General features: G+C 37.0%; 1 protein-coding gene across 5 annotated transcripts in view; it reads right to left on the bottom strand.

The window, feature by feature from the left end:
- NIPBL (NIPBL cohesin loading factor) overlaps positions 1 to 19,635 on the bottom strand; it is a 198,427-nt gene extending 178,792 nt beyond the window's left edge. For all 5 annotated transcript variants that reach the window (XM_032851342.1, XM_032851344.1, XM_032851343.1 and 2 more), the window contains exon 1: positions 19,291 to 19,635. The gene's annotated coding sequence lies outside the window, so the exon portion shown is untranslated. The remainder of the gene's footprint in view (positions 1 to 19,290) is intronic.
- Positions 19,636 to 20,284: the final 649 nt, after the last annotated feature.

Below are 20,284 nucleotides of genomic sequence, written 5' to 3'. Positions count from 1 at the left end.
CTATGTATCTACACAGGGGAAGTGAAAACATATGCCCATACAGAAACTTGTATATGAATGTTTATAGCAGCATTACTCATAATAACCAAAAGGTAAAAACAACCCAAACGTCCATCAACTAAAAAAGGTTAAGCAAAATATTGTATATCCACACAATGGAATATTATTTGACTATAAAAAATGAAGTACTGATACATGCTACAATATAGAAGACCAAGTGAAAGAAGCCAGATACAAATAGGCCAAACTGTGTGATTCCACTTATGCATAAGGCAATCTGTAGCAACAAAAGGTAGAATTCTGGTAGCCAAAGGCTGGAAAAGGGAAGAACGGGGAGTGACTGCTAATGGGTATGGGGTTTCTTTTTTGGGCGAGGAAATATTCTGGAAACTAGACAGTGATGATGGTTGCACAACTTTATGAATAAACTAAAAATCACTGAATTTTTACCACTGCACAATTTAAAAGAGTGAATTTTATGTTTGTGAGAATGTGAGATAGTTTCCAAATCTTTTAAATCTAGTTCAGCTGAGCCACATACGTTATCAGCAAACACTTGCTAAGGGCTGCCCCAGGCACAACACTTTACCAGGTAACAAAGGCAGATCCTGCCCTAAAAAAATTTACATCTAATTGAGAAGATAATACAAACAATGTAAAATGAAACAAAACAAACTATAGCTTGATATATAATAAGAAAATGTAAGAAGTCAACATATAACTTTAAATAATTAACTCTGCCACACAAGTATGTATTAGAAAAGAAAGAGATCCTATGAATTGGGGGGCTGAGAAAAGGGGGAAAGTATTATAAGCCTGGGGAGAAAAAAAAGCCTAGGTAATTCTGTTATGCTACCTTCCCACTATCACCACCAAAAAATCTGTAAGATCTCAACAGAAAGAAGGCAGGATTTGGACAGATAGAGAAAAAAGGAGATAAATGTTCTGGTTAAAAGATATAAAGCAAGAAAATACAAAATGAGTTATCAAAATATAGTGGATACACATCTATATATTATACATATATGTATACTGTCATGCATAATAGTTTAACACCACCTTTGGAGGCATAATTAATTTTAGATATTAGATATTAGAGATGAGTTAAATCAAGTTCCTGTATAGGTACTTATTATCTGGAACATCTCACTTGATCTGGGGTACACAGCAAAGTTATATTAGGAAGAAGTATTCATATTTCAATACCATATGAACTTGAGCCAATTTGATTACTTTTTCTTTGCTTATCAAATATCTTCCTTCCTAATAATTATACATGTCACAAATTAGTTGATTTTCATTCAAGAATATACTTGACATGGATATATTTTTCATCAAATCACAATGAGAAAGGCAGCTGTCAACTAATAAAAGTAACAAATATTTGCTGAGGACTTAACTATTTCTAAGCATTCTACATGTTACTCTGAAGCAGTATGTATCCAACATTTGACTTTTTAGAAAACTTTTTAAACATAAGCCACCTTTAGGAACAGACCAGTCAGTTCATAATTTTTTGCTGTATTTTAAGTACTGTTAAAATATATATTTTAAAATTTTTACTTCAGTGGCGCCTGGGTGGCTCAGTGGGTTGGGCATCTGACTTCCAGTGGGATCATGATCTCTGGGTCCTGGGATCCTGCACTCAGCAGAGTCTGCTCCTCCGTCCACCCCTCCTCCCACTTGTGCTTGCAGGTGTGTACGTGCGTTTTCTCGCTCTTTCAAATAAATAAAATCTTAAAATTTTTACTTCAATTTCTTAACAATTCTTCTGCCAAATTCATTTATAGTATCTGCTAGCTAACTTCTTTCCTCAGTTCTATGTTCTCTTTAGTATCCAGCAACTCCCCTCCATTCTTCAGGATTCAACACATCTCTCCATTCTATTTGTCATTCTAACTTACTAATAATTCCACTCATCAGTTTCTTGCCCCTTTATGCTTCACAAATAATGCTTTTACAGAACAGAACAAAAGAGGGATCTTTTAGGCAGCCACGAAAAATTTGGGACGGAGGCTGAAAAAAAAATCTTAATATCACATGCCTAGAATTCATTGCTAAGCATACAGTGTTCAATTAATTCTTGTGGAATGGTTAAAAAGCTTAAGAGAAGAACTAACAGAGAAACTCACAAACTTACTTTAAATCTCCAGAATAGGATTACAGTTTGGAAAAATTTCCTAGATAATTTTGTTATGCCACCTCTTTAACCAAATCAAACAAAAGAAAAGTATATTTGCTTAAATGTACTTAGGTTCTAGGAAGCATGATTTCCATTTTGACATTATGACATGTGGTCAATTATTTTTGATAAATCAGTTTGATTCCTTTAAAATATATATATTATACACACACACACACACACACACACACACACATATTCCTTTATTCCTGCAGATAACTTTAAATAAAAAGCCACTGCCATTTAATTATTCTAAAAGTAGACCCTTAATTATATTTGTCAAGATAATCCCTCCACGAGAAAGTAACATAGTTCTCACTAAAAGGTCTCATTATGTATATGGATTCAGCATAAAACTAACCAAAGCAGTAGTCTTCTGATTAAGCTAAAAGGAAGGCCCTAGGAAGAGCCTTGTACAATAGAAAACAGTCATATAAGAACATTCATTTTGTTATGCTCAGTTCATAGTAATGTATGATCCATAAACTGAAAAGCAAAACCTCAAAAAGAAATGGTATTATTGTTCTCTTCTGGTAATTTAAACCAAGTAAGATTTAAGAAATAAAAACAAAAACACATGGTATATCACCCAAACTACCTTTAACCCTGATTTAAGTAAGATTAGAGATATCTAGGTCAGCCTCGAAAGTCATTTTCAAATAACCATTAGTGTCTACAACAATTTGACCAAGCCACTAAATTTTTCACTGTCTATTCTGTCTAAAATATGAAAAGTGATATAATGTTTCTTAGGCTGTTTTCTTTTTTGTATCTTTTTAAACAAAAACTTGTTTTCTATGGGGCCCCTGGGTGGCTCAGTGGGTTAAAGTCTCTGCTTTCAGCTCGGGTCATGATCTCAGGGTCCTGGGATGGAGTCCCACATCGGGCTCTCTGCTCAGCGGGGAGCCTGCTTCCCTCTCACTCTCTGCCTGCCTCTCTGCCTACTTGTGATCTCTGTCTGTCAAATAAATAAATAAACTCTTAAAAAAAATTGTTTTTTATTGAAGTATAGTTGATATACAATGTTACATTAGTTTCAGATATACAACATATTCAACAAGTTTATATATTATGCTATGCTCACCACAAGTATAGCTACCATCTGTCACCATACAACACTAATATAATACCACTGACTGTATTCCCAATGCTCTACCTTTTATTCCCTTGACTTATTCATTCCATAACCAGAAGCTTGTATTTCCCACTCACTTTCACTCATTTTGTCCATCCCCCCAACTCCCCTCCCCTCCGGCAACCATAAGTTTGTTCTCCATATTTGTGGGTTTGTTCCTGCTTTTCTGTTTGTTTATTCATTTGTTTTGTTTTTCAGATGCCACATAAAAGTGAAATCATACAGTATTTGTCTTTCTCTGGGTGGACTATATTCTTATTCATAGGTAGTCAAATGTCATTTAACTTATGCTAGCTTTAAAAGCTATGTGCTAATTCTAATGTGTATATCTATATCAGAACTATAATAACAAAATGATTATTATACTGGATATTCTCAAATGAGAAAACAAAGGAATCCCAGGATTTCAACATGGTTTTAAAGTTAAATTTTACATGTCCTTTTTAAAGAGCCTACATAGATTTAGAAATGTTTTCCTCATGAAAATAATCCTCTACTAGACCAATTCATAATTATGTACTTTGCCAAAGAAAAGCCTAATGTCTTCTGAGTTCTAAAGACCTGAAGTACTTAGACTCTCAGGTCCACCTGACTCATGAATGTCCCACAGGCTGGTTAGACTTGACATGCCTAAAACTGTAATATCACCTCCCTCCCTTCTTCCCCATTACCACTGTACAATTCTTAAAACTTTCTCCTATATTCCTGATATTAGCGAATGAAACTTCCACATTCCAAGCCCCACAAGTATGAAACTTGAGAATCAAGGAAGCATCCTTGACTCTTTTCATTCTCCACCCAATCTACCTACATAAAAATACCAAACTGCATCCAGGCTATTTCCTTAGCATCCTCCTCCACATTCTCACCGTCTTAACTAAGGACCTCATCAATTTGTAATCAGGTTCCTTAGCCTTCTTTTCTCTGCCTACTAGCTAATCTCTGCATCGCTGCCAAAAAAATACTTTTCAAATACAAAACATACTTCATTACTAAATAATTTCTTGGTTCCCCATGCTTTTAAAGTAAGATGCAGAATTTGTAAAGGCATATACATTCCTTCATAATGTGAACTCTATCCCTCTCTGCAGCTTCAAATATTATGGCATGCTCCTTTTTTAGCCCCGTGTTCCAAGAATCTGAGCATCTTCAGTTTCCAAAATCAAACTGTTGCCCCAGCCCCCTAGGCTCCCAAATCTAATTAATGGCTTTCAAAGCTTAGTTTACACCTCATCTTTAGTCCAAATTAGGTGATTTCTCTTAGTGCTCTTTTTAGTCAATCTTAATACTGTAATATAATTTATCTGTCTATATTAGACTTTAAGATCCCAGAGGGGACCTGGGTGGCTCAGTTGGTTAGGCATCTGACTCTTGATTTTCGCTCACGTCACTATCTCAGGGTCCTGGCATGGAGCCCTGCATCACACTTCATGTTGGCCCTGGAACCTGCTTAAGATTCTCTCTCTTCCTCTCCCTCTACTCCCTTCCCCTTAATGCTCTGTCTCCTTACAAAAAAAAAAAAAAAAAAAAAAAAAAAAAAATCCTTGGGGTGGCTGAGTGGCTCAGTTGTTAAGCATCTGCCTTCGGCTTAGGTCATGATCCCAGGATCCTGGGATCCAGGCCCACACTGGGCTCCCTGCTCAGTGGGAAGCCTGCTTCTCCCTCTCCCATTCACCCTGCTTGTATTCCCTCTCTTACTATGACTCCTCTGTTAAATAAATAAATAAATAAATAAAATCTTAAAAGAAAAAAAAAATCTTTGAAGGCAAGGCCGGAGTCTTTTAGTTCACCATCTCTAATATCTTACATGTTCTGAGACATAGGTAACAATCAATGTTTGATGAATAAGAGAACGGTGTGAGATCATGGCCATGTCCACACCATACTAGATATTTCATGCCTCAGATATTAGAAGTATTAGGATCTACCTAAAAATTTACCTTTCTTTTTAGTATGTTCCAATCTAGAACTCTCCTTACCATTTTGTTTTGTTTTGTTTTATTTTCTGCTAATAAAAGATGGATGATCCTTTAACTGCAACTTTACTTCTAGAGACTACTTACTCCCTTCTTCCATTTATCTAAATTCCTTTCTTTCCTTTTGCTTTGCCCATAAAAATCCTAAAACCTGAGAACACCGGAGGACTCCTTCACTTTACAGTTGAAGAAATGAGCTTAATGACTGGCCTAAATGTCACCTGGGTAGCAGCTAGCTTAAATTAGATTCTATGCTAGTTTCACTACATACCTCCAAATGATATACCCAGTTTGAAAAAGTCTATGATTTTCATCATCAAGAAGTTCCCACAACAATGGGAAAGAGGAGCAGTTAAACAACCTAAGAATAATTTTATCAGGGAATCTGCATCTATATGAAAAAAAAAGTGCATTTACTGAACGAATTAAAACATGAATGAAAGTCCAGATTATGGAAGTACATATTATTACTATTTTTGGAAAAACACATTAAGAGCCATAAAAATGTTCAAACTTTCGGTCCAGCTTCCACTTATGGAAACCTCCAAAGGGGGAAAACAGTACATGTAAAGATGTTCCAATACCTTATTTTTATACAGAAAAAACTGAGAGCAAATAAAATGTCCAACAGAATGACTAAGGAAATTATGGTTAATCCTCTGACAAAACTATTGGGTTACTTATTTAAGTTTTTAAAAAATTATTATTTAAGTAATCTCTACACTCGACATGGAGCTCAAACTCACAACCCCAAGATCAAGAGTCACATGTCCACTGGGTGTCTAGGTGGCTCAGTTGGTTAAGCCTGCCTTTGGCTCATGGCTCAGGTCATGATTCTGGAATCCCAGGATTGGTCCCACATTGGGCTCCCTGTTCTGCAGGGAGTCTGCTTCTCCCTTTGACCCTCCCCCTTCTCATGCTCTCTTTCTCTCTCTCAAATTAATAAATAAAATCTTAAAAAAAAGAAAAAGAGTCACATGTCCTCTGACTGAGCTAGACAGGTGCCCTCGGGTAACATTTTAAATAATTATGAACACTACAGAGGAAAGGAAGAAAACCTTCATGAGACAACCTTGAGAAAACAGGATGATGTATGTATAATTTATACCATGAATACATATTTAACTAAAATTACATTCATATAAATATTTTTATTAAAAACTTAGTAGGAAAAACCAAAAATATGAGATTATAGATATTTTTCCTATTTTCCAAACACCATGTAGTTTTTTCCGCACTGCTTATATTAAAAAAAAAAGTCTTTAACTCTGAAATTCTTAAAAGATTCCAAGTTATAAATCCCACAATTTAGCCTTACTTAGCATACCAGAAAACTGTAAGTAATTTTACTTTCAAAAAAAAAAAACTAAGGAAATGGAGAACTGATGTACTATTAAGTCTTTATAAAGAACACTAAAATTCTGGTGGCCATCTTCTAGTTGAAAACAATCAGAATCACAAAAATCATATGATAACTCATGTAGGTGGCAGCATGGCTCAACAGATAGACAGCATATTAGAGATTCAGATACTAAACTACAGCCTAGGACAGTCACAAACAAACTTGTTGCAAATTGTAAGTCATTTTAAATTCTAGTTTTTAGGCCTCTTCATCTGAATACTGAAGACATGCAATGGCACTCTGACATACACTACAAACCTTGAGTAACCGGAAAAGACTGAAAAACTACACTTCTCTCCCTTTCCCACCAACTCTCGATTCTAAATTTGTATACCTGGATTTTGCAGGTCATTTTAGCCTTGAACCTACAAATCTCTCCCTTAGCAGTGAGGATGGAAGTAAAGAGACAATACTTGAAACCAGAAGCAAAGATGAAGCAGAAATAAAAGAATAGAAAGAACCCAAAACACTTGTATACAGATTTTTCTCTTATCCAGCTAAGCAAATGTAACTGTCCAAATACAAGCAATTAACTAAATTATACTACTTCTTTACTTTAAATGTTGTATGACCTTTCTGGGCTTTGTGCTTTCTTTCTTCCTTCCATTAAACTTACTTGATGTAAGTTTAATGCCCCACCTATCTTCTATCAGTCCAATTAGTCCTGAGCCCCAAAACTGAAATATAATTTAAATTCATTTATTCAACAATTGTTTGTTGAGTGGTTGCTATGTACAAGGTACCAAAGACTCAATAAAGACAGGGTTCTCCCATCAGCCTTTATAAACTGCCTTTAGATTGATCCCATTTTCTCAAAAACATGTTAATTAGCACTGGAGTGAAATATAGCACCTATTATTTAAGTTATAAACTCTAGATATAGTGAAGACAGGTTTACTTTTTCAAGCTAGCATCACATTGTAATGTGTCCTTCACAAAAGATATTCAGGATCATTTAAACCAGTAACTCTAAGCAGACCCTTTTGTTCAAATAGGGAGTGAAGGGAGTAACTTCTTATTCTAAGGAGGAAACATTTTAAGGTTATACAAAACCACCAGCAATAACTTCACTAACAAGTAATACAGTTATAATATATCTGACTCTTGCCATGAAAAATGTTTGAATGCCTAGCAACTGAACGGTATCATATCCCACTGCATTTGTTTAATTTTGTTATCTGTAATAAAAGTGAAAGTTAATCAAGTGAACTTGTTTCCATAGTATAGGGAAGTTTGTTTGTTTATTTATTTATTTTAGGAAAGTTAATTTAAAAGCCCTTCCTTTACCCTTTCCTCCAACATTCCCATTTTCCTCTCAGATTTTGCTCCTTAATATGTAAACACCGTATTGAAACGAATGTACACATTTATGAATTACAGTACTCTAAAAGGAGAGAGGCAGCAAACTATTCTAGTCAATATACTGGACTATAAGTCAGAAGCCCCAAAAATTTGATTTAGTGGAAACGTGTACAGAAAACAGTCTCATTTAGGCGATAAAGCATGAATGTTAATAAAGATTAGACCTTAATTTTATTTAAAAATTTTTTTTTAGAAACTTCTATACCAAACGTGGGGCTCGAGTCACATACTCTTCCAACTGAGCCACCCAAGCATCATGTATATACCTTAATTTTAAATACCAGAGCCCAAGCATATAAAAAATATCCCAACACTAACTGCTGTCGTCTTAGAATGCTAGAAGTTATTCCAACTGACAAGCTGTATATATATACCCACTCTACGAATCAAAAACAGCAGAGGAGGGATGGATTGAAGTGATACTCAGAGATGCTAACAAACATCAGCACTGGGTGAACAACTGGGTTAAAGGTACAGTAAAGGAAAAGGGTCAAGCATTATCACCAAGTTTTCAGTTTAGGGAGCTGAGGTGACGGTGGAAACATTCACCTACTTCACACTGTTCTAAGAATAGGCTTTTCTTTTTTGGGAGGGGATAGTGGGAAGAGTAGGGAACAACTGAGGGATGAGTGCAGATTTATATACCTTTGAATTTACAGTATTTACAGGACATCAGGAGGTGCCTGGTAGACAGATGGATCTGTCTCAGAGAGAAATATATCATTCTGGAGATAAATCTATCAGTCATCAGCATCCAGGTAACAAACACACAAAAAGTCGTATGAATAGATGAGATTAACAGGAAGGGAGAAGAGAATGAAAGCCTACGAACCACCTTGGGAATGAATACCAATATTTAAGGGGTGAGGAGAAGAGGAAGAACTAGCAAGAGTCAAAAATGAGAGGTCAAATACAGAGGGGAAGAAAAATAGAAGACAGATATCCCTGGACCCAAGGGAGAAAGGCGTTTCAAAAAGGGAGTGGCAAAAAAAAAAAAAAAAAAAAAAAAGTGGTCAAATAAAATGACCAGAAAATGGTCCTTTACTCATTATCTGCCCCAACTTCAGTAAACAGCACTGCTTCTCTCACTTTAAGCATTAAAAGAGGGGCATTAACTGCTCTTCATTATAACTGATGCTCTATTTTTAGTATAAATAACAAACCTTTCTGGGCTTTGTGCTTTCTTTCTTCCTTCCATTAAACTTACTTGATGTAAGTTTAATGCCCCACCTATCTTCTGTCAGTCCAATTAAACTTAAAACATGAACTCAATTTTTGACAAGTTATTCTTCTACCATCCCTCATTTCTTATTCCAGTTTCTATGTACTAGATGTTCAAAATACGTGATGCTACCTATTTTAATTGTGATGAAAAAGAGGGCAATGTCTATTTTACCTGGTTGGTGGAGCATTAACTTGACAGAATTAACTAATATAAATAAATGTCACTTACTAATAACGCCAATTACAAATTTTTTGGAGGTGAGGGGTAAAAATGGGCAAGTAACATTATGTCCAATACATACATACATACATAATGCATACATAAATACATCCATAAATTCAGTATATATGTAAAGTAGCCACAAAATGAGAGAAATACCCAAAGCTGTACAGTTTTTGACAGTAGTACCGAAGTTAAAAGGTATTCTAATTCAATTTCAAAATGCAGTCACTAACAAACTAATATATGCAACAACATGGAATCTCAAAAGCCTTATGCTAAGCAAAAGAAACTTACCACAGAAGCCTACATACTGTACGATTCCATTTATATGACATTCTAGAAAAGACAGAACTATAAAGACAGAAATTACATGTGGTTGCTGGGGCTGGAACAGAGGTAGGAAACTGATTGCAAAAGGACATAAGGCAACTTTTTGGGGTGATGAAAACATTCTATGTTTTGATTGTGGTGGAGGTTGCGAGACTGAACATGTTTGTCAAAACTTATCAAACTGTGTACCTCAAACAGTGACTTTTACTGTGTAAAGTACAGTTCAATAAGCTTCACTTTAATTTTTAAATTTCAGTCATCTAAAATTTTATATGAATAGCACTATTTTATATGGATAGCATTTTTTAAAAAGATTTTATTTATTTGAGAGAGAGTGAATGAGACAGAGAGAGAGAGAGCACAAGCCAGGGAGAGAGGCAGAGGGAGAGAAGGAAGCAGACTTCCCACTGAGTAGGGAGCCCCATGCAGAGGTCGATGCAGGCAGGGGTTGATCCCAGGACCCCGTAATCATGACCTGAGCCGAAGGCAGATGCTTACTGTGCATCCTAGGCATCCATGAATAGCATTTTTAATGTACTGTAATGTATGTTTCATCATAGTTAACTTATCCACACTGTTACTATACACAATTCATAAATTAGCAAAGAAGATTAAAACTATAATAAATCAATCTTGAGCTTAAAACAAGAGAGTATTTGGATACCTTCCCTCAGTATCTTATTCCAAATTCTATCACCCAAGGGACAAAAACAAACAAACAAAAAACTCTTCGTATACTTTACAGTCCTTGCTAACAACTAAAAAAGGAACTCTGTTCTGAGTTTTTATTTTTACACACAAGTTGTATGTGTGCATTGTTGGGATGTATGTAAACAAAGTGGTCTTATCCAAGAAGGAAGAAGCGTTAAGAACACATATATATCTAAGACAATTATATTTCAAAATTAGCACATATACTTGCTACTTACTAATCTTAGGTTTAGAAATGTATCTTTAGTAAATTTCATATAGTTCAATTCTAATCAATCAGTTCAACAAAAATGTATTGAATACTTGCAAAACAGGGAAAGCACTGTGATGTTATTACAGACATAAAGATGAAAGTAATGCAGGTCTCCTTGCTCTCAGCTGGTGGCTTAGTATGGCTTACAGTCATAGAAACAAATTATTTTATCAAAGAGATACAAGTAATAAACTAACAAATGTTATGACATGGAATAACCAGAGAAACTTTCACAAAAAAAGGCCATGCTTTCTCTTTCTCCTTAAAATAAATTTCCCGTCTATGAGTAGACGTTTCAAGAAGTAACACATGTCTATGTAAGAAAGCAGGACTGGTACACAAAAATATGTTTTCACAGTTAATAATCAATACTTTCTCACTAGCATCTTGAACTTACAAAGATCTCAGAATTTGAGGACTTTCAAAATGCTCAATGTTTCATGAAGGAAAATAATACATTACAGAAACATCCACATTAACACCACCAACTGTATTCACTGTGCTTTAAAAAATTTTCGCTTAGGACAAAGTGACAGAGATAGGAAGAAACACTTAAGAAAGGGAAAGAGGAAAAAGTAAAATGAATAATATAGTTAAATTAAAAGCATATGTTATGTATGTCTGAAGGTAGGTTATGGCACGAACACTGGTTTCTTAACTCTTTTCTCAAATGGGAAAGAATGATAACAGTATCTTTTAGGGCATTACACATCAACTTTCAACTTTGAAGTTTTCTGAGACATAGAACCTTGCAGGGGTGGGGGTGACATGCCATGTGCATCAATTTTTTAAGAATGGTATTTTTAAAAGGGAGGTGGAGTTATGCCCAATTTACAGTCTCATAAAATTTCAACTTGGTCTTTACCAAGGAAAAACTAAATTACATATAGCCTAACTCAGATGATCAATTTCTTTAGATGGAAATTGGCAACCTACAATTCTATCAGATAAAGACAACTCAAAGCCAGTTTAAAATACTCGAAAAGGTTGAGAAGTAGAAGTGTTCAGAAAAGTCAGTGATCTATTTTCCTTATTAGGATTAATTTCAAGGACATTTTCGTTTTGCAAATTAAAAGATTAAATATAAAATCAAAGATTAGTATTTTTAGAGTAAACTATATTTTAATAATTCATTAGTGTGTTAAGCACTATAAGTTCTTCAGGTACCTAGAATCAATAACTTGTTAAAAAACAGTACTCCTGGGGCGCCTGGGTGGCTTAGTGGGTTCAAGCCTCTGCCTTCGGCTCAGGTCATGATCCCAGGGTCCTGGGATCGAGCCCCGCATCAGGCTCTCTGCTCAGCGGGGAGCCTGCTTCCCTTCCTTTCTCTCTGCCTGCCTCTCTGCCTACTTGTGATCTCTGTCAAATAAATAAAATCTTTAAAAAACAAAACAAAACAGTACTCCTATTAAAACTAGTATACATTTCATCAGCATAAGACCAAAGGACTGAGAAGTACAAATGACCCAAATAAATGCAACAAAAAGGAATTGAGTATTTCAAAATTATGTCACAGCTTCTGAATTTTTCAGGAGATATAAAAATCTTACCTGTGTTACTTCTCAAAACGTCCACTCACAGACCAGGGATAAAAAATTATTTTAGTAAACTAATTAATGCTAATTCCATGTTTCTGTACACTGAAAATGTTTCTCCTTTCTGGCCAAAGGCAAACATACATAAAAGAACACGTTAAAAGTTTGGTACATTCATGTTAACTGATGTTACACACATGTAAGATAGCAAAACAATCTACCTACATAAACCATGTTGGAAGTTTAATGTATTCTTTGAAATATTTTTTAATGCTTGACATTTTTATAACTGAATCACAATATCATAAAAAAGAAAGTGCCTTTTCCACACTTTGCCAATTTCCATAAATACAGTATGCATATATTTAAAAATAAATATCCTACTTAAATGCGTATTTGTGTATACATTTTGTATATTATATGAGGTATAAACTAAGGTATTTTACATAAAAGACTGTAATCAAATAATCATTTATAACTAACCAAAATATTTTAGAATTCCTCTTTATACGACATAAAAAGTTTCACTGCTTTATAGCGAAGCCTACACTTTTCATCAAAAAATGTATTATATATCTTGAAGAGGCAGGGCGCTAGAACGGAAAGACATTTTAGAATTAGATATATTGGGTTGCAGTCCTACCTCTAACAGTTACTAGATTTGCCACCCTGGACTAGGTTCTTAAACATGAAGAGCCTCAACTTCCTTGTCTATAAAAAAAAGAACACATCACTAACCTCACTGGGTAGCTAAGAGGTTCAAACATGATAAAGAGTATAGTGGTTAAGGCTGATAGGTAAAGCATCAACTTTGGAGTCCTTCCTCTACTTTCCTCCACTTGTTAGCTATGGGACCTTCGGCTAGTCGTTTAATCATTCTATACCTCAGTTTTCTCAAATATCTCAGAATAAGAAACACAATCAGATTCATATATCCTGAAGATTCATGGTAGATGGAAATCACTCAATAACGTTACATATTACAGAGGTGCCTGGGTGGTTTAGTCAGTTAAGCGCCTGCCTTCGGCTCCTGGGATCAAGCCCCACAATGGGCTCCCTGCTTCTCCCTCTCCCTCTGTCTGCAGCTCCCCCTGCTTGTGCTCTCTCTCTCTCTCTGTGTCAAGTAAATACATAAAATATTTTCTTAAAAATATTACATATTACAAATGTAAACCACTCAATACAGTATCTGACACACACAAAAAAGATCTTATTAAATCTCAGTTTTCTTAAACTAAGTTCTAAATTGCTTTTTACTGTCTCTAAAACTCAAAATCACCCCTGAAGATAAAGATTTGCCATTAAGGACAAAAAAAAAAAAAAAAAAAAAAAAAAAGACTACCTCAAAGGCTTTAAAGATATTCACTAAACGAATCCCTGTAAGATTGCATGGCAAAAGTTCTAAAATAAGCGCACAACTTCCAAGTTGATGATTTTGAAAGGATTAACATTCTTTGGCTATAGAAACACTAGATTTTTAATTATACTAATTTATAGATTTATCTACTATATTACAATTGGTCACATACATTTCCATGAATGAAATCACTCTCTGAAGCTGAATTTTCCCTTTCTAGAAATCATTGCTTTGACAATTTCAACAATAAAAATAAAAAATTTAAACAGTAAAAATTACACAAATTGCTTAACACTAAAAAACAAGGTAGTAAAGATTTGGTGATTTCAAAAATATTATATATAGAATATACACTCTGAATTCTATTTTAGTTCATTGCCCAAAGTACACAGGTTCCTTGACTATATGACTTGTAAGTACTGAATTAACTGAGCAACAAAAAAAATGAAGATTTTATTAAAACTAGAAATGTGGAATCCTAAATCCTTAAGAAAAAATATAAATCAGATGATCATTTACTAATCTAAGACAATGGGCAATTTTCTAACCTTTCCAGCCACAGTTTCTTCATCTGTAGATTGTGGATTACTGTTTCTATTTCCTGAGCTTATTTTAAATGAGATAATATTATTGGGGCATACTTAACACAGTTCCTGGCACATAGTAAGCCCTCAAAATCTTATCTAGCTGGCAATGCTATATTAAGAAATAATCTCTCCTAACAGCATCACTTTGGAAAAAGAAAGAAATATGCCTTAAAACATATGCATTCTGACAAAACTCAATTCATTAAAACTGACCCTAGATTTACGCCAAACAAAATAATACATAAGCTAAATATCTAAAATCATTTTTATTACTTACTTGGGTAAAAAATTCTGAGCACATAAAATACTTTTCAAAATTATAATGATGACTAAATAGAAACATGGTATTTTTATTTTTATTATTTCTTTTTAAAGATTTGTCAGAGAGAGAAAGAGAGAGAGAGCATGGGCGCACACACACACAAGCAGGGGAAGTGACAGGCAGAGGGAGAAACAGACTCCCTGATCAAGGAACCAGATGCGGAACTCTATCCCAGAACCCTGGAATCATGACCTGAGCCCAAGGCAGATGCTTAACCAACTGAGCTACCCAGGTGCCCCAAGACATGGTATTTATCAACTAGAAACACTAAAATTCCACTCCATAAAAACACTTGCATGAGTCATTATATATTTATTACAAATATAGTTAATTGATTTACATTCTTAAAGAGGAACAAAATGTAAATAAATTCAATCATTCAAACACCAAACATGCATACAAAGTCAGGATTTCTAATGTAAAAGTACAATCTTCATACCAGGAAAATACAATTAAGAGACAGGTATCATATCTCCCTAAAAGAAGAGGAAAAAGCGAGGCGCCTGGGTGGCTCAGTGGGTTAAAGCCTCTGCCTTCGGCTCAGGTCATGATCCCAGGGTCCTGGGATCGAGCCCCGCATCAGGCTCTCCGCTCAGTAGGGAGCCTGCTTCCTCCTCTCTCTCTGCCTGCCTCTCTGCCTACTTGTGATCTCTGTCTGTCAAATAAATAAATAAAATCTTAAAAAAAAAAAAAAAGAAGAAGAAGAGAAAAAAGCACCTTGGACTCTGATCACTGGAAAAGTCACATAAGGTATCAGAGTCAGCACTGAGCAACAGCAATACCTAGCTTCATGGGCAGGGCTGACACTTTCCTTAAAGTAAATAATCTAATAAAAAAACTGGTAAGAGCAAGAAAATCCCTTATTAGCATTCACTACATGAATTGACACAAATCACGTGGCCTCTGAGTATCAAGTTTTTCATCAAAAATGAAAATCATGCTGGTCACTTCTCTCACAGGGAAATGGGAATATTTAAAAATAAACTCAGGTCACCTTGAAAAAGAACCATTTTAAAAACTCAAAGAATAATTATAAATGACAACTGCTAAAAACAGAAAAGCTGTGCTTAAAAAGTATATTTTGAAATTATTTTTAAAGGCTATGTAGTACCATAAATTACCACCAAAGCCAACTTAATATGCTTAGGATATTAAAATAAGTATCTGCATCTAAACAGTTCATTACCAAGTTTCTATAAAGTTCCCATTCAGTAATTTCCTATTCATTTTATAGCAAATAAATGTGATCAACAGCACTGAAGTTACATTTTTCTAAAAGGAATTTTTATTTACCCCAGTCTTCACAATCACTTCATATAAAGCTAAAATCATATTTTAAAATTCCAGAATTACTCACAAATTATCCTTTTCCTAATAAGCAATGGGTGGAGAAAGTTAAATGAAATTATATCAAAATCAAACTTTAGTTTTTATCTACTCGTATTGATTTTCACATAAATATAGGGTATGCCAAAATATGGTGGGTTCAAATGCTTCTATAGAAGTTTGATGATGGGTTAGTACCAAAATATTAAATATTAAATTAACATACTAGCTTTAGAAAATACATGTTTGAGTTGGTTAGTCTGGCTCCAAATAAAAAAGACTTCATATTTGAATTGGTATAGCTTTGCTCATAGTATTTGTGAAATTTAATAATGACTGCTATGCAAAAAACAAAACCTGGTTTACTACCATACTAAAAACTTTCACTTTTCATCACCAAAGATAATCTAAAATAGACAGTTTTTCTTCAAATACAACTTCTTTCTTCTTAAAGGGGACAGTATTATAATGATCCCTAGCACAGGCTCAAAATGCTTTCCAATAACTTTAGTAAACAAATTGCTGAATGGTTCCAAGAAGAAGCATCCTACATACTCTTCACAAAACACTAAAAATAATTAAGTATTTAATATCCAATTTTAATTTGATTTATTAGGCTTTTACTACTTTAAAGCTACTTTCTTTTCAAGTAATTATTATAAGTTATTGGTATCTCTGCAGACTCGAGAGAAACAATGAACCACACTGTTGAATAACACTAGAAATTATTTCTCCAAATAATATAACTAACATTACAAGATTACTGGAACACTTACAGGGTCTTCTTTCACTAAATTAAAAAAAATAATAACAGTAGAAATACAAAAATAGCCACTGGTGACTATCCAGATAACCAATACACGAGAGGTAGAGCAGAGTATTTATAATCTCTAGGGAAATACAAATTATTCCTTCCAACTAAGTTGTCAAAAATTTTAAAGTTCAAGTTTAGGGGGTTTTTGTTTGTTTTTTTTTGTTGTTGTTGTTTTGAGCTTTATAATGTTTCCTCCTTTAAAAATAACCAATATAATTGGTTTGGATCAAACAAAAATTATTTTCAATTTACTTTAAAATGTTTACACTATCTTAATGAAAGCTATCACACAACCTGTATTGCTTACAAAACACTAAATATGTAGAATTGGGAAAATAAGATCTGGTAAGAACTAATTCACTTTAATCAAAGTCACAAGAAAAAAAATCAATCACAGAAACAGATATCTAACACATTGATTCAAATATCTGTGTAAGAAAGCTCCCTTTAACTATAAAACTAAAAGTAAGTTGCTTCTGTTGTTGAAAACTAAACAAGCAGAACTCCTCTTTTCCATTACCTTTAGTAGAGAAACACGTTCATCCTTTGACATACATCTCCGTATTTTATTTAAATAAAAGTTGTAAATGCATCACAGGTTCATTTAAGGGCCTTTCAAACATTCATACTGAAACCCTTACCCACCCGCACCCCCCAAGTCCCAAACCCTCTGCTTAAGATGTGAAGTGTTCTCCCTCCCTTCTGTATTCCCTCCCCCCCAGCAAGCCCCCATTCGCCTGCCCCCCACCCAGTGTAGGCCTGAGGCCCTGTAGCAAACAGTGTCTAACAGGAGCAGGCAGCACAAAGACAGGAATGGGAGATTAGTGGGAGGGAGGGAGGCCGGGATTGGGGCTCAGCAGGAGCTTCAGGCTTTTTAAAATTCAAACTGCTCCCTGACCAATACAAATCACGGACACGCTACTGACTACTACACGGATTTATAGCATTAAAAACATGCCTAGTACGTGACAGCTATATTAACTTCACTCTTTTTAACATTTACCCATACGTTTGCTGGAAATGCGCAACAATTTATTTTAAGCACAGGGCTAAACTCAAAAATAACCTTCAGAAAAGTTACTTATTCTACAATGACAATAATTTGATGAGACACAAAAAATCCGAACTAATGTAACACCCATTAGTAAAACAAGGGACTTTGTTGATCAGTGTTGCTTCATTCTAACCAGTGAAAGTTTTCCTTCAGTGAATATGAGACAAAGTATCAAAATAGTCTAATGCCAGGTACATTTATTTTTTCTATGCAATTTGTATGGCTGAGCAGTTTTAAATTGTTTTTCCCTTTTACCAACCTACCCTTCCAACACCTCAATAAACAACCTCTGAACACTTTACTTACTCGTGAACTAGAATTTGTTAAGGCAGAACTGATATTTTTCTCTAGCATTTACAGATACATTTGACCTATTAAAATGACACCTCTCTCATTACACAGTCAAACATCATGGGCACAAACAGCCAATGACAATCCTGGGACCTCAAGAAGATCTGCCCTGACATGAAAGGATGGCACCTTCTACATTTTTTTTTTTTAACCTCCCTGGGATTTTTAAGCACAACTTCACTTCTATACTTTTAGAGAAAATGGGTTTTACCTGTACCTCGGTACAATTCTCAAAACACTTAATATTCTTCTTATGCTTCTACACGCTTAGATCAGGAAGTACCTGAGTATTTCATGTATAGTCGTTTAAAATTGTCCTTATATAACGCACACAAATCTAAAGTGGCAGGGTAAACCTGTCAAGTACTTTACACTCGCCTTTGAATAAAAGTCCATGTGCAACACACACTGTCAAACAACAACATAAAAGCTCTTGGTGAAGGGGGGGGGAGCATATGCAGTGTCTACCACACTATGGTTTTCTATATTAAATATTCATGTGGGCAATTTAATTCTTTCAAAAAAGAAAATGAGTCTTTATTAACTTTCTAATGTCCAAACAAGTTTTACACAGGGCAAGAATTACCACTGGATCCGTGTCTGAGTATTTACATTTGTCTCACTAACTGAAACTACTTCCTCCCTTCATGGGGTCACAGGGGGAAGAAGGGGGGTTGTTTGTTTCACTGGGACGTTCCCCACTCCCGGACCAGGAAAGTTGTAAATATGGGGACGATCAGGGCACATTTGCTGTTAGTTGTATTGTTTCCGCCTCCTCACTAGCTACGGCTCTTCTCCCGGGCGAGGCCTGTCACCGACCAGCAGTAGCTCCGCTCAGCCCGGAGCTCTCCTAATCCCCGAGCTCAAGTAGATTCCGCTGGCCCGCGGCCTGCACTCTCCGCCGGGCCTACGCCTCCCCGGCCGCCCGGCAGGAGCCCAGTCCCCGCCACCGGAGCCGGCCGGGAGAGAGTACAAAACCACCGCCACCCAGGGCGGCTGCCACCAGAGAGGAGCGAACTCTAGACTCGCCCGTGGAGGAGACCTGGGGCCGCTAAGGAAACGGCGGGGAGGGGAGCGAGGAGGAGAGACGCTGAGGACCTGGCGCCGCCGCCGCCGCCGCCGCCGAAATAAAGAGCAGGAATTTACCTGGGCGAATCGGCGTCTGAATCCAAGGGGAGGCCGAGGCCGCTGTGGCGAGAGACTATAATCCGGGCCGGGAGGGGGGGTGGCTACGGCTCCTCTTCCGTCTCCTCAGTGCGGGGAACATGTAGAGCCGGGGGGAGACCAGCCGAGAAGACAAATCGCTGCTTCTTCTTCCTCCTCCTCCTCCTTCTCCCACATAGAAACACTCACAAACACCCGACCGGGGGCCCGAGCTACCGGGGGGGCATCGCCGCCGGCCCGGGAACCAATCCTCCTGTCGGCGGGGGCGTCCCTCCCTGCGGCTTGGTGGTGTCGGGTGAGTCGGTACCGACGGAGGGAGGGGGGGGAGGGCGGGGGGGGAAGGAGCCCTGTGTGTGTCTCTCTCTCGTTCCGTCTCTCCCTCTCAGAACAAAATGCCGACCGGAAGTGCAGCTGCAGGAATGACTCCCTCCGCCGGCGCCAAACACTAACAACCACCCCCTCTTCCCCACTCCACTTCCGCCACCGCCGCTGCCGCCGCCACTTGGGCTCGCGTCCTCCGCCGCGCCGCACCACCCCGCGCCCGGGCAGGCCGGGGCCGGCGGCAGGCGGTGGCGGCTCTCCTTTGCGCCCTTCTCCTCCTCAGAGCGACTGCGGATGTTGCCTTTTATTGTCGATCCTGCGGAGCGGTGTTTTCGCTGCGGCACGGGCGGCACCGGCTCTCCCCGGTCCTTATTTTCCCGGAGGCCGACCCGAGCGGGGCCCGAGTTCTGTGGTGGTCGTGGGCGTGAGGGGCGCTCAGGCCCGGCCCGGCTCGGCTCGCAGGCCCGGCTCGCTAACCCAGCTGGTGGTCATTAGCTTAGGAAGCCGAGCTCCGGGCGGCCGCGTAGAGGACGCCCGCGATTCGACGGCGACGGTGCATTTTTTAAATGGTGTCTCTGCAGTCTGGCGGATGGATGTATCGTACACCTTCTCTCCCCTGGAGAGACTGCACTCTACGCCCGTGTCTGCATTATTT

Source organism: Lontra canadensis, unplaced genomic scaffold, assembly GCF_010015895.1.
Source record: "Lontra canadensis isolate GAN:19392208 unplaced genomic scaffold, GSC_riverotter_1.0 scaffold5, whole genome shotgun sequence".
In the NCBI taxonomy this organism is placed as follows: Eukaryota; Metazoa; Chordata; class Mammalia; order Carnivora; family Mustelidae; genus Lontra; species Lontra canadensis.
The sequence above is the reverse complement of the archived record's forward strand: the minus strand, read 5'-3'. Positions and strand labels throughout refer to the sequence as shown.